Here is a 9,329-nt window from a genome sequence, read left to right on the forward strand (position 1 = left end):
GGAATTAGGGGAGAGGTTAGGACAGGGGAGGGGGGCGGAGGCCCAAGTTGCTGGGGAGAAGGTAGGACAGCGAGAAAGAGGAGGGGTGAGGGGGGAAGGGGAAGGAGGGCTTCTCGTGTTCCCCTTTTCCGGCCTCCCAGACGCTGGCTGTCACACCTGGAGCCCCCTGGCTTTCGAGGCCGTCAGGTGGGCACCAGGGCTGTTGTCAGGTGAAGACCCCTCTCTGCCTTGCGCCGCCTCAAGGCTGTGCTCAGAACCAGTTGGGTTCGAGGGACACAACTGCCGGGTCTTGGGGGCTCGGTCGTCTGGAAATGAGTGTCTTTCATGTGCTGCTCCCTGCACAGCCCCAGTCTTGCTGGTGGCATGGATGGAATGGGGCATCACGATGCGGGTGGGCGCACAGGGGCGCTGGGAGGGCCACAGGCTGTCGTTAGTTATTCTGTTAAACTAATGTCAAGGTCAAGTTGTGCCCTTAGCAGGCTGAGGCTGGGGGTCCTTCTTGATTCCCCTGGTGTGGACCAGTGGCGTGGTCCCTCTCCGCATTCAGCTTGCTAGTTGGGAGCAGAGGAGAAGGGTGGTGGGACTTCTGAGGGTGGCTCCCTGAGGGTCCCAAGAGTAGCTGGGGTTGGGTCCCGGGTCCCAGTGGACCATGGGAACTTCAGGGGCTGCTGGCCTGGCAGAGCTCAAGTTGGGGGTCCCTCCCTTCCGAGACCCTGCCTTGGCACTCAACTCCCTGACTTGTGCTAAAGACCACTTGGGCCTTACAGATAGGAGACCCTTCTCACCCTGGCCCAGAACAGCTAGTCTCTGTTAACTCCCCTTTCTTCCCCTGGGGCCTGGACAGAGGTCCTTGACTGTCAGGCCGCACCGGGCCTCAGACATAACTGGGGACACTAGAAGGGGGAAACGGTGACTCAGGAAGACAGCGAGTTATGGCAGAGCTGGGGCTGTCCCCTGGGCTTCACCTCCACCTCCATCCTGGGCTAGGTGGAGGTCTCCTGGAGAGGGTTCCTGCAGCCCCTCGCCTCCCCAGGCCGTCGAGGTGAAGGGCAGTGCCCCTGACCCAGCAGTGTTCCCTCCGATGCAGAGTGCCTGTCCTGCCACCGCTTGACTGACAGCTCCGGGGGCAGCTGGATCCCTCTGCCCAGAATAACCCGGGGAGGGGGAGAGTGCCACCTGCGGGCGGGGCCGGGAGAGGGTCACGGGGAGAGTGGCCTCCTTCTTTGGGCTGCCCCAATCGGCTGGGCCAATCAGTTGGTCCTGAGGCTGCTCTTGCCTTTCAAGGCAAGTGGGCAGGGGAAGGAGCCCGTACCAGCTGCCAGCCTGGGGCCCACGCTGACTTGCAGCCTGCCCTTCTCCCCCTGGGCCCTCAGTTTCCCCACATCTGCAGGGAGGCTTGGGCTGTGGTCTTCTCACTTGGCTCCTGTAGTTCTGGGGTCCTGAGAGGAGCTCGAGGGGTGACCCTGGCAGGCGGAAGGTAGCTCCACCAGCCACTCTTACAAACTGGGGGCTCTCGTACTAGTTCCACAGTTGGGGACACAGGCTGGGTGGCTTCTTTCAGTGTTGGTCCAGGTTTGACAGCTGGGCTGGGAGGGGTCTCGGTGGATTTTTCTGCATCTCTGGTGGGCTCCCTCTGTGCCTGGTGTGCTGTGGCTTCAGGCCTAGGAGCATGGGGTCTGGGGGCGTGCAGGGCATCTTGGGCTGGAGTGGGAGGCCGAGGCTGGCCTCAGTCTCCCCATTTACATAATGGAAGGAGCACGGCCTTCCCAGGGGAGGTGGGCGCAGCAAGCCCTTTGTAAACTGTGAAATGCTACCAACGAGTCGGGGCCTGTTATTTTCATTAGGACTCTTATGATTATTACTTTTAGAACACCCGCTATAATTGGAATGGTCAGACAGACTCAGACAGTGTTTTCACGCATGGTGTCAACTTTAATTTTCCCATTAACCCTGAGAGGTGATGACGCCCTGCCTTGCAAGTGTGTGAACCAGAGTCCAGAGGGTGGAGCGGTTTGCCCAGGAGCCGTAATTAGCGGGGACGAAGGCTCTCGGATCCAGGTCATTGAACGGCCCCAGCAATAAGCCGCCCGTGACTGGAGCTACTGAGGGATGGGGGGCGGGGGGGCGGTGTAGGGTGCAGAGGCATGTGTCCTCCAGATGGGGGTAATTAGCGCTTATTTATTAAAATGGGTGTTTCCCGAGTGTCTGCTCTGTGTCAGGCACGACCCTGGGCACGGGGCCCCTAATACTGACTTTGTTCCTTATCGGGTGGGCGTGTTCTGGTCTCACAGCTTTAACCGGGATTCAGAGAGCTCGGATCAGGAAGGAGGAGGCAGAGGCAGTGTTCACAGCCAGGCTTAGGCTTTCTTCCCTGCACTGGCGGACTGAGGGGCAGGAGCCGATGCCCTGGGTGCAGTGGGCAGTGGCCATTTGGGGCCCCTGAGGACTGGAGGGGCCACTTGCGTTTCATGGCCCGACGGGAGCCCAGACCAAAGGAATGGGGACCTCGGTGTCTCCCCTCCGTCTCCTCGAAAATCTCACTCACGCGGTCATCCCCGACTCATTTTGGCTGATTTGGTCGTGGGCAGAGGGACAGGACAGCTGGCCCAGGACCTGCTAATTATAGCCGCTCAAGTATTTGAGCAGAGCTATGGAGTCCTCCATGTCATGGTTTTTTCTTGCAGGCAAGCAAACCCTTTAACCTCTCTTCCTGAGCGCTGGCCCAGGCCCCGTTCATTGCCCAGGCCCCCCAGGGGGAGGTCAGCATGAGGTCCCCACCCCAAGTCTTACCTTTGATGCAAGCGATCAGTGGCTCTGCTCCTGTCCCGTCAACTGGAACTTCGCTTCTTTCTAGAAAGTTATTGGATAAATGGGTTTCTTTAAGTATGAAAGCCTAGGTTTGGGAGGTGCATGCGCTCTCCACAGTAGCAACCACAGTCCACTCACAGCCTCTGTCCTGCTTTTTTCATGGGACTGTATCACGTCATGTGATACAGTGCCCCCATCGCTACGTTTGGGTCCCTCCATGATATTTCTTGAGTACTTACTATGTGCCAGGCACTGTTTTCATTCCTCTAATCCTCAGAATACCCTGTCAAGGTGTTAGTTATTATCCCCATTTTGCAGAAGAGGAGCCTGAGGCCCAGAGACAAACCTCAGAGCCTATGGGTCGATCTCACTTCTGTAACTGGGACTGACCCAGGCCGCACATCTCATCGGTCTCAGGGCCCGCATGTCAACCCAGCTAAGGTCCACACTGGCGGCACTTGGGTCCTGCCTTTGCTCTGTGACACCTCAGCTCTCGGCAAGCCCCCTGTTCTTGCTGGACCCCTGTAGTGTTTTGTTCTGCCCCTGATGTCAGTCTGCACTGCCTACTCCTTGCTTCACCCCTCCCCCTTAGCACACAGCAGAGTAGGGCCGCCGGCAGCAGGCGAGGCCCGGGGCAGCGGCTCAGAGAGGTGGCCTGCGCCTCTGCCAGGGGACCTGGTGGGCATTTTCTCTTCTCCCCTCCCAGGTGGCAGAGAGGTGAGATGGCGGCTTTCTCCAGGAAGGGAGTAGATGCCTGACCCAGGATCGAATAGAAAGGTCTGAAAAATGATATTTTTTAATCCCTGATTTGTACATTTGAACAATTTGTAAATGTGTAGAGTCCTCAGGAGGGAACTAACTCAAGCCCTTTGTTCTGCAGCTGAGGCTCACTGCCCCCGGTGGGCAGTGAGTCGGTGCGTTCCCGAGGCCAGGGTGTGGCCCAGCCCTGGCCCCCAGGATGGCACACTTGCCCAGAGGAGTGTGAGGCCCTCCTAGGCTGACCTTGAAGCAGACCAGGTACGTATGCCCTGCTCTGTCACACTGACAGCCTCTTTGGGAGGTAGGGCCCTCAAAGACTGGGGGCCCTATATTAAGATAGTAATATAATTAAAAATCCAGGACGACACTGTTACTCTTGTCTGTCCGTTATACATCCCCCCAGGGAGGTGTTAAAATCTCTCACCGTAATACAGAGGGATGCCTACAGCTGGGGTGTCTGTGATGGGGGCTTAAGGGGTCTGCTCGGGGGGCAGAGAGGGTGGGCTGCCCTGGGAGGAGGTGGGTGGCCTTGGACTATAATTCCCCTCGCCTGCTCTGGTAGGATGGGGACAGCCATCTTCAAGTGTCGCCTTGATGCTTTTAATGAAGTCAAATATAAAATGCCTGGCACATAGTAGGTGCTCAGCATATGCAAAAATGGTTCTTCTTTCAGGTGGATCTGTCCCCTAACTGTCCCTTTGAAAGCCCTTCTCATTTTTGTAGAGTCCAGAGGGGAACAGGGAGGGTTAGACAGGTCAGCGTTGGGTACAGAGGGCCTTTTCTTGAGTCAACCCTGTAACTTTATTGGCGTTGTGGGATTTATGTAGCCTTTCTGAGGAACGAACGTCTGCAGGTGGAATTACCTCGGTCCGGAGGCAGATACAGGTAACCTGGGTACTGCTGTATTTTATTTTTATTTATCATAAAAATCTTTTGTAGCTGCAAAACTATGACAAGCATCTCAAAGCATTCACCAGGACCAAACCCTGTCTGAGATAAAACACCATGTAATAAATAGTGGAGGCTCACGTGCGGGAAAGGTGATTAAGCGCCGGCAGAGGGCTGGCTAACCTGTACTCACATTTCTTCCGCCCAAAGTCGTGGTTGAAAATAAGTGTCTGCCTGGCAGAGGGGAGAGAACTCAGAAGGTCCTGCCTGTGTTAGCTTAGGGAGGGGGAGACATTAACCAGCTAACTAGTCAGTCCATCTGTGCACAGGGAGGCCAGGACAAAACCTGATTTCAGGCTGCTTTGGGTTTCAAGTTGGCTTAGTTTTGTGTTCTTGGGCTCGCCGAGCCTTGATGTCTTGATCTGCGGATAAAGGGTCTTCCCAGTCGCACACTTAGTTTGTGCCTGCGACAGCTGGAGGGGACCTGGGGAGCCGGGTCTGAAGCTTACTGTGCAAGCAGGGGTTGGGGTGCCTGGGGGACAGAAGGGGTTCTGATGGGAAGTCGGGGTGCGGTGTGCTACCCGGGACGTGAAGGGGGGCAGGCAAGGACCTGCAAGTTTGCACCCCATTCTCAGGGAGCTGACATGTTAGCCACACCCCCTGTTGGTTAGAACTAGGGCGTGGGCAATGTGACAGCTGTGGGTTCCGCCCGGCTGGGAGGCTGCCGGTGCACGTGGGCCACAGGGCTGCTGCTCCCCAGAGGATCCCGTGTACCCTTCGCCCAGGACTGTCTTGTGTCACATTCTCCTGAGTCCTCATTCTAATTAGCTAATCCCTGAGAACACGGACCAGGGCATTAGCTTTAGGGCCTCTTAAAGACCAGAAAGGAAAGTCCTCCCCGATGGGTGCCTTGCAGACACCCGCCCCGTGGCTCTGGAGGGTTTTGGGGCCTGTGGGTGGAGCAGTCACAGCCAGCAGGCACACACCTGCTGGCCTCATGTCACTGACACGCCACTTGGAGGCCCAGGGCTCCAGTTTTAGAACATAGAAAATTCTGAAAAGAATGATCTGGGAGATACAATAAATCCCTCATGTCTGCAGACCTTGTCTGGGGGAGATATGCTCACTCCTGATCCAACAGTCAAAATGCTCTTCCTTTTGTATTTGTTGAAAAAGAAAAAGCTAAAAGCTAACAGAAACCCCACACACAAACACAGCAAAGCAAAACAAAACCCACACACAAAATGTTTATTTTAATTATGCAAGAAATGCATTGATAATTAATACACTCATTACGGAAAATCAAACACTGCGGATAAAAGCTAAAGCCATCGTCAACTCCTTCCTCCATCCCAGTAGCCCCCCCCCCCCCCCCCGCAATCACCACCATTTTAACTCCTGTTTTCAGAGTCAGGTGTCTGGTTCCAGACTTTTTTTTTTTTTCCCTGTGCATTTGCATATGTATCTAAATAGACCTCTCCAATATATGATTTTTTTTTAACGTAAACTATATCACCATGTACATTTCTTTTTGCACAGCTTGTTTCTCTTCACTCAAGAATGTGCTTGGAGATCATAAAAGATAAACACCATTCCTTATAACAACACCTTAGTAGCCTGTAATCTGTACACACTGAAGTTGAGTTCACCACCTTGTTGCTGTCACTAAAGCTCCGGGTCCTTCCCCGGCGGGGCTGGCTTGTGGAAGCAGGTGTAAGTAATTGCCAAGGTCTGGATTTGAGGAGTGGGCTCACAAGTGTTTATGACATTATTACAAATGAATATATGAATGCATAAATTAGCAAAATAAAAGCAGGACATGCCTGGACCAATGATGAGAAAGTGTTTGTGAACAAAGGATCGTGATTAATCCAGTTCTGCGCAGAATACTGAGGTCCATTAAAAGACAATAGGTCTCGGCTGTTTCATTCTTTTTAAGAGCTGTTTAATATTCCGGGGTGTGTTTGCACCATTGTTGATTAGAGCTTCCTCTATTGTTGAAAATCCCAGCTGTAAGTCTGCTGGGGTAGGCCAGTGTGAGCCTATAGATGCTTTGGTCAAAGTCCTAGTCATCGGGGTGGGTCACGGGTCCATGTGTGCTCGTTATATTATTTAAGAAAATAAATAAGAAAGATAACATAAAATAAAAGAGGTCCTGGCATAGATAAATGAGGAGAGCATGTCACGAACCGAGGTTTTAATTAATATGATTTTGCTGAACTGACGCCTGCTAAAAAAGATCTAAGCCGTCCTGTTTTATTTTTGTTGTTGTTATTGCTAACGACCCTGCAGTGAGCATTCTTGTAGCTGAATCTGTAAACACGTCCCTGACTGTTCTTTTAGTCCGGCTTCTTAGAGGTGGGATAGCTAGATTAAATGGTTTGCAGCAAAGTTTATTTTCACTGAGTGATCTTTGTAACATGCCGTTTTGACCTTGTCGCTGTCTTGCTTTAAATCCTCCATCTGACTTCCCGGAGTGTCTGGGACGTGGTCCAAGAGCCTTAGCCTGGCATGTAAGACCCTTCAGGGTCTGGCTGGAAGCTCCCCAGCCTCGTGCCCCCTCCCCATGCACACACACACACACACACACGCACGCACACATATGTGTGCTAGGCACACGGCAGCCCCTACCAGCTACCCTCTCCTCTCTGTGCGTGCCCTGCCTTTTACCCTTCAGGGCTCCGGCCAAGCCGTCCCAGCCAGCTTCCCCTCGGAGCTTAAGACAAGGCTTGAAATGTTCGCTAGGGTGAACCCAAATTTAGAGGCACCGCTGCCCCCCAACACCTCATGCTAAAGTTCAGCAAAGCATAGTCTGTGGAATCGTGATGACTCATTGACACATTTGCCTCGTCTAGGAGAATGTTTTACATTTTTCTCGAATTCGTGAAACTGGCCACATGTTAATCACCCCCTTTCCTTTGTCCCTTTCCAGTGCCCTTGGCTCCCATGTCGCCTGGATCCAACTTCCCCTAACTGAAAACCGCCTCATATTCCCCCGGGCTCATGGGCAGCTTCAGAGGACTGAGCTGTATGCTCTGTGGCGCTGGGTGAGTCCTCAGAACGCCGTCACACTGCAGATGCATACCCGGGAGGCCAGGCTGGCATCCCCACCGCCCGGGGCCGCTCTGTCCCACCCTCCTGGGTGCGCACGCCAGGCTCCCCCAGGCCCTGGAACCCTGTGTCCTGGGGTGCATGGGCTGGGGTGCTACGTCTCAGGGGTGGAGTGCCAGTGATGGGTTTTCAGAACATAATTATATCCTGGAAACGGTCGATTGCATCTTCTGTGACCTGCTCCTTGCCAGAGAGAAAAGGGGGTTCTGGAACATGAGAGGGAGCATGACGTAGCATGTGACAGCAGGGCCACCAGCTGGGGTGATGGTGATGCCCTGGGGAGGGGACAAGGTTAAGAGTGGTGCTTCTACCTTTGAGACATGGTCATGTTCTAGAAAGAGCACAGGCTTCCGGGTAGAGGGGCCGTGACGCCAAGTCTGCAGCACCCTTGGGGCAGAGGACTTCAGCTGCTTATTGGAAAGCACAGGCGCACCAGCGTGTTCAGGGTTTTGGTCCCCTCTGTTTCCCTGGGGTTGGGGATGGGTAGGAAGCACCCCAGGAGGGCGGCCATCTCGAGCACAAACCTGGCTACAGGGCAGACATAGAGCTGTGTGTCTTTGGCAAATCTCCCAAGAATTTCTGTGCCTCGGTTTCCTGATATTAAAAGAAGGAATCATAATCGCCCACACAGCGTATTGAGCGGCTGAGTGAGACAATAGCACAATTAAATCACGCTGCACAGTAGCCGGTATGCAGTACCCAGCAAAACTCAGCAGCCTTTCCCATCTCATCCTGTCCGAAGTCCTTAACCCTCCGTCCAGAGACACAGGCAGCTCCTTTTCAGGGCAGAGAGACCCACAGGGGAAGACACAAAGGCCAAGAGGGCGAGTGACCTGGGGGGAACGGCTCTGCTCCTGTCGCCCCAGTGCAGACACCCTCCCAAGGGAGACGCGGGCCTTTCCTCGAAACCTGGGGGGCTGGGGAAGGGGCTGCCCCCCACCAGCTTTAATTGGGTTCTCCTAAAAAGTTTGGTGATAGTTTATTTTATTTTTTTATAAATATATATAAAATGTCAGACTGCTCTTCAGGCAGATTTTTTTAGGCTTGTATTTTATAGACTTTGGCAAGGGCAGTTCGGAAGAAACAGTGGTTACAGTCTAGAGAGGTTAATAATTCCTGGAAAAACTTCTAGCTAAACCTGACTTCTCCTAAATTTCACAGAAACTGCTCCCTGGGCCAGGCCCAGCCCAAATGAGGTTTTTGTGCGTCAGTGCAGCCTTACCTAGTGGGAGCATGACTTGCCTTTTACACAAAAGTGAACTTCCTCGGCCACCAAGCACAAAGACCCCTCTCTCCTATATTTTCAGTTTATTTACTCTGGAGCATGGGCTTGGTCAGACACACGTCTCACACCAGGGTGTTTCTCTGTGCTGTTCGTGGAGCTGTCCGTGCCTCTAGCATGGAGCCCCGTCCATCCCTAATGTCCTCGTGCCTGGGTGAGGCTCTGTTTGTGTCTGGGGCAAAAGGAACCATTAGTGGGAATCCCCTCTCTAGCCGGGCTGCCCCATGGCCTCTGCCCCGTTAGAGATTTGGGCAGGTGACTTTTCAAATCCACACCAAAGCTCTTTTGAACCCTTTGCTGCTACCCGGATCAGGATCCGGTATTTGCAAAATTTCGCACGTGCGTGATTTCTTCTGCCGCATCCCCCCTCCCCCGCCCCACCTCCATGTGATGCCGCAGAGGCTGTGACGCACTTGTAAATACTTTACCAAACATTGTCACATCGACAGTTTCAAAGCCATCTTTTAATTGATTGAAACAA

General features: G+C 53.6%; 1 non-coding gene across 1 annotated transcript; it reads left to right on the plus strand.

Annotated features, from left to right (window-relative positions):
- The first annotated feature begins 6,279 nt into the window (after nucleotides 1-6,279).
- LOC115802954 (small nucleolar RNA SNORD112) lies at nucleotides 6,280-6,356 on the plus strand. Its single transcript, XR_004023542.1, has one exon. It is a non-coding gene; the product is annotated as a small nucleolar RNA SNORD112 (small nucleolar RNA).
- Nucleotides 6,357-9,329: the final 2,973 nt, after the last annotated feature.

Source organism: Delphinapterus leucas, chromosome 2 (assembly GCF_059928025.1).
Source record: "Delphinapterus leucas isolate spDelLeu-1000000601 "Yukka" chromosome 2, BTC_Dleu_Yukka2, whole genome shotgun sequence".
In the NCBI taxonomy this organism is placed as follows: domain Eukaryota; kingdom Metazoa; phylum Chordata; class Mammalia; order Artiodactyla; family Monodontidae; genus Delphinapterus; species Delphinapterus leucas.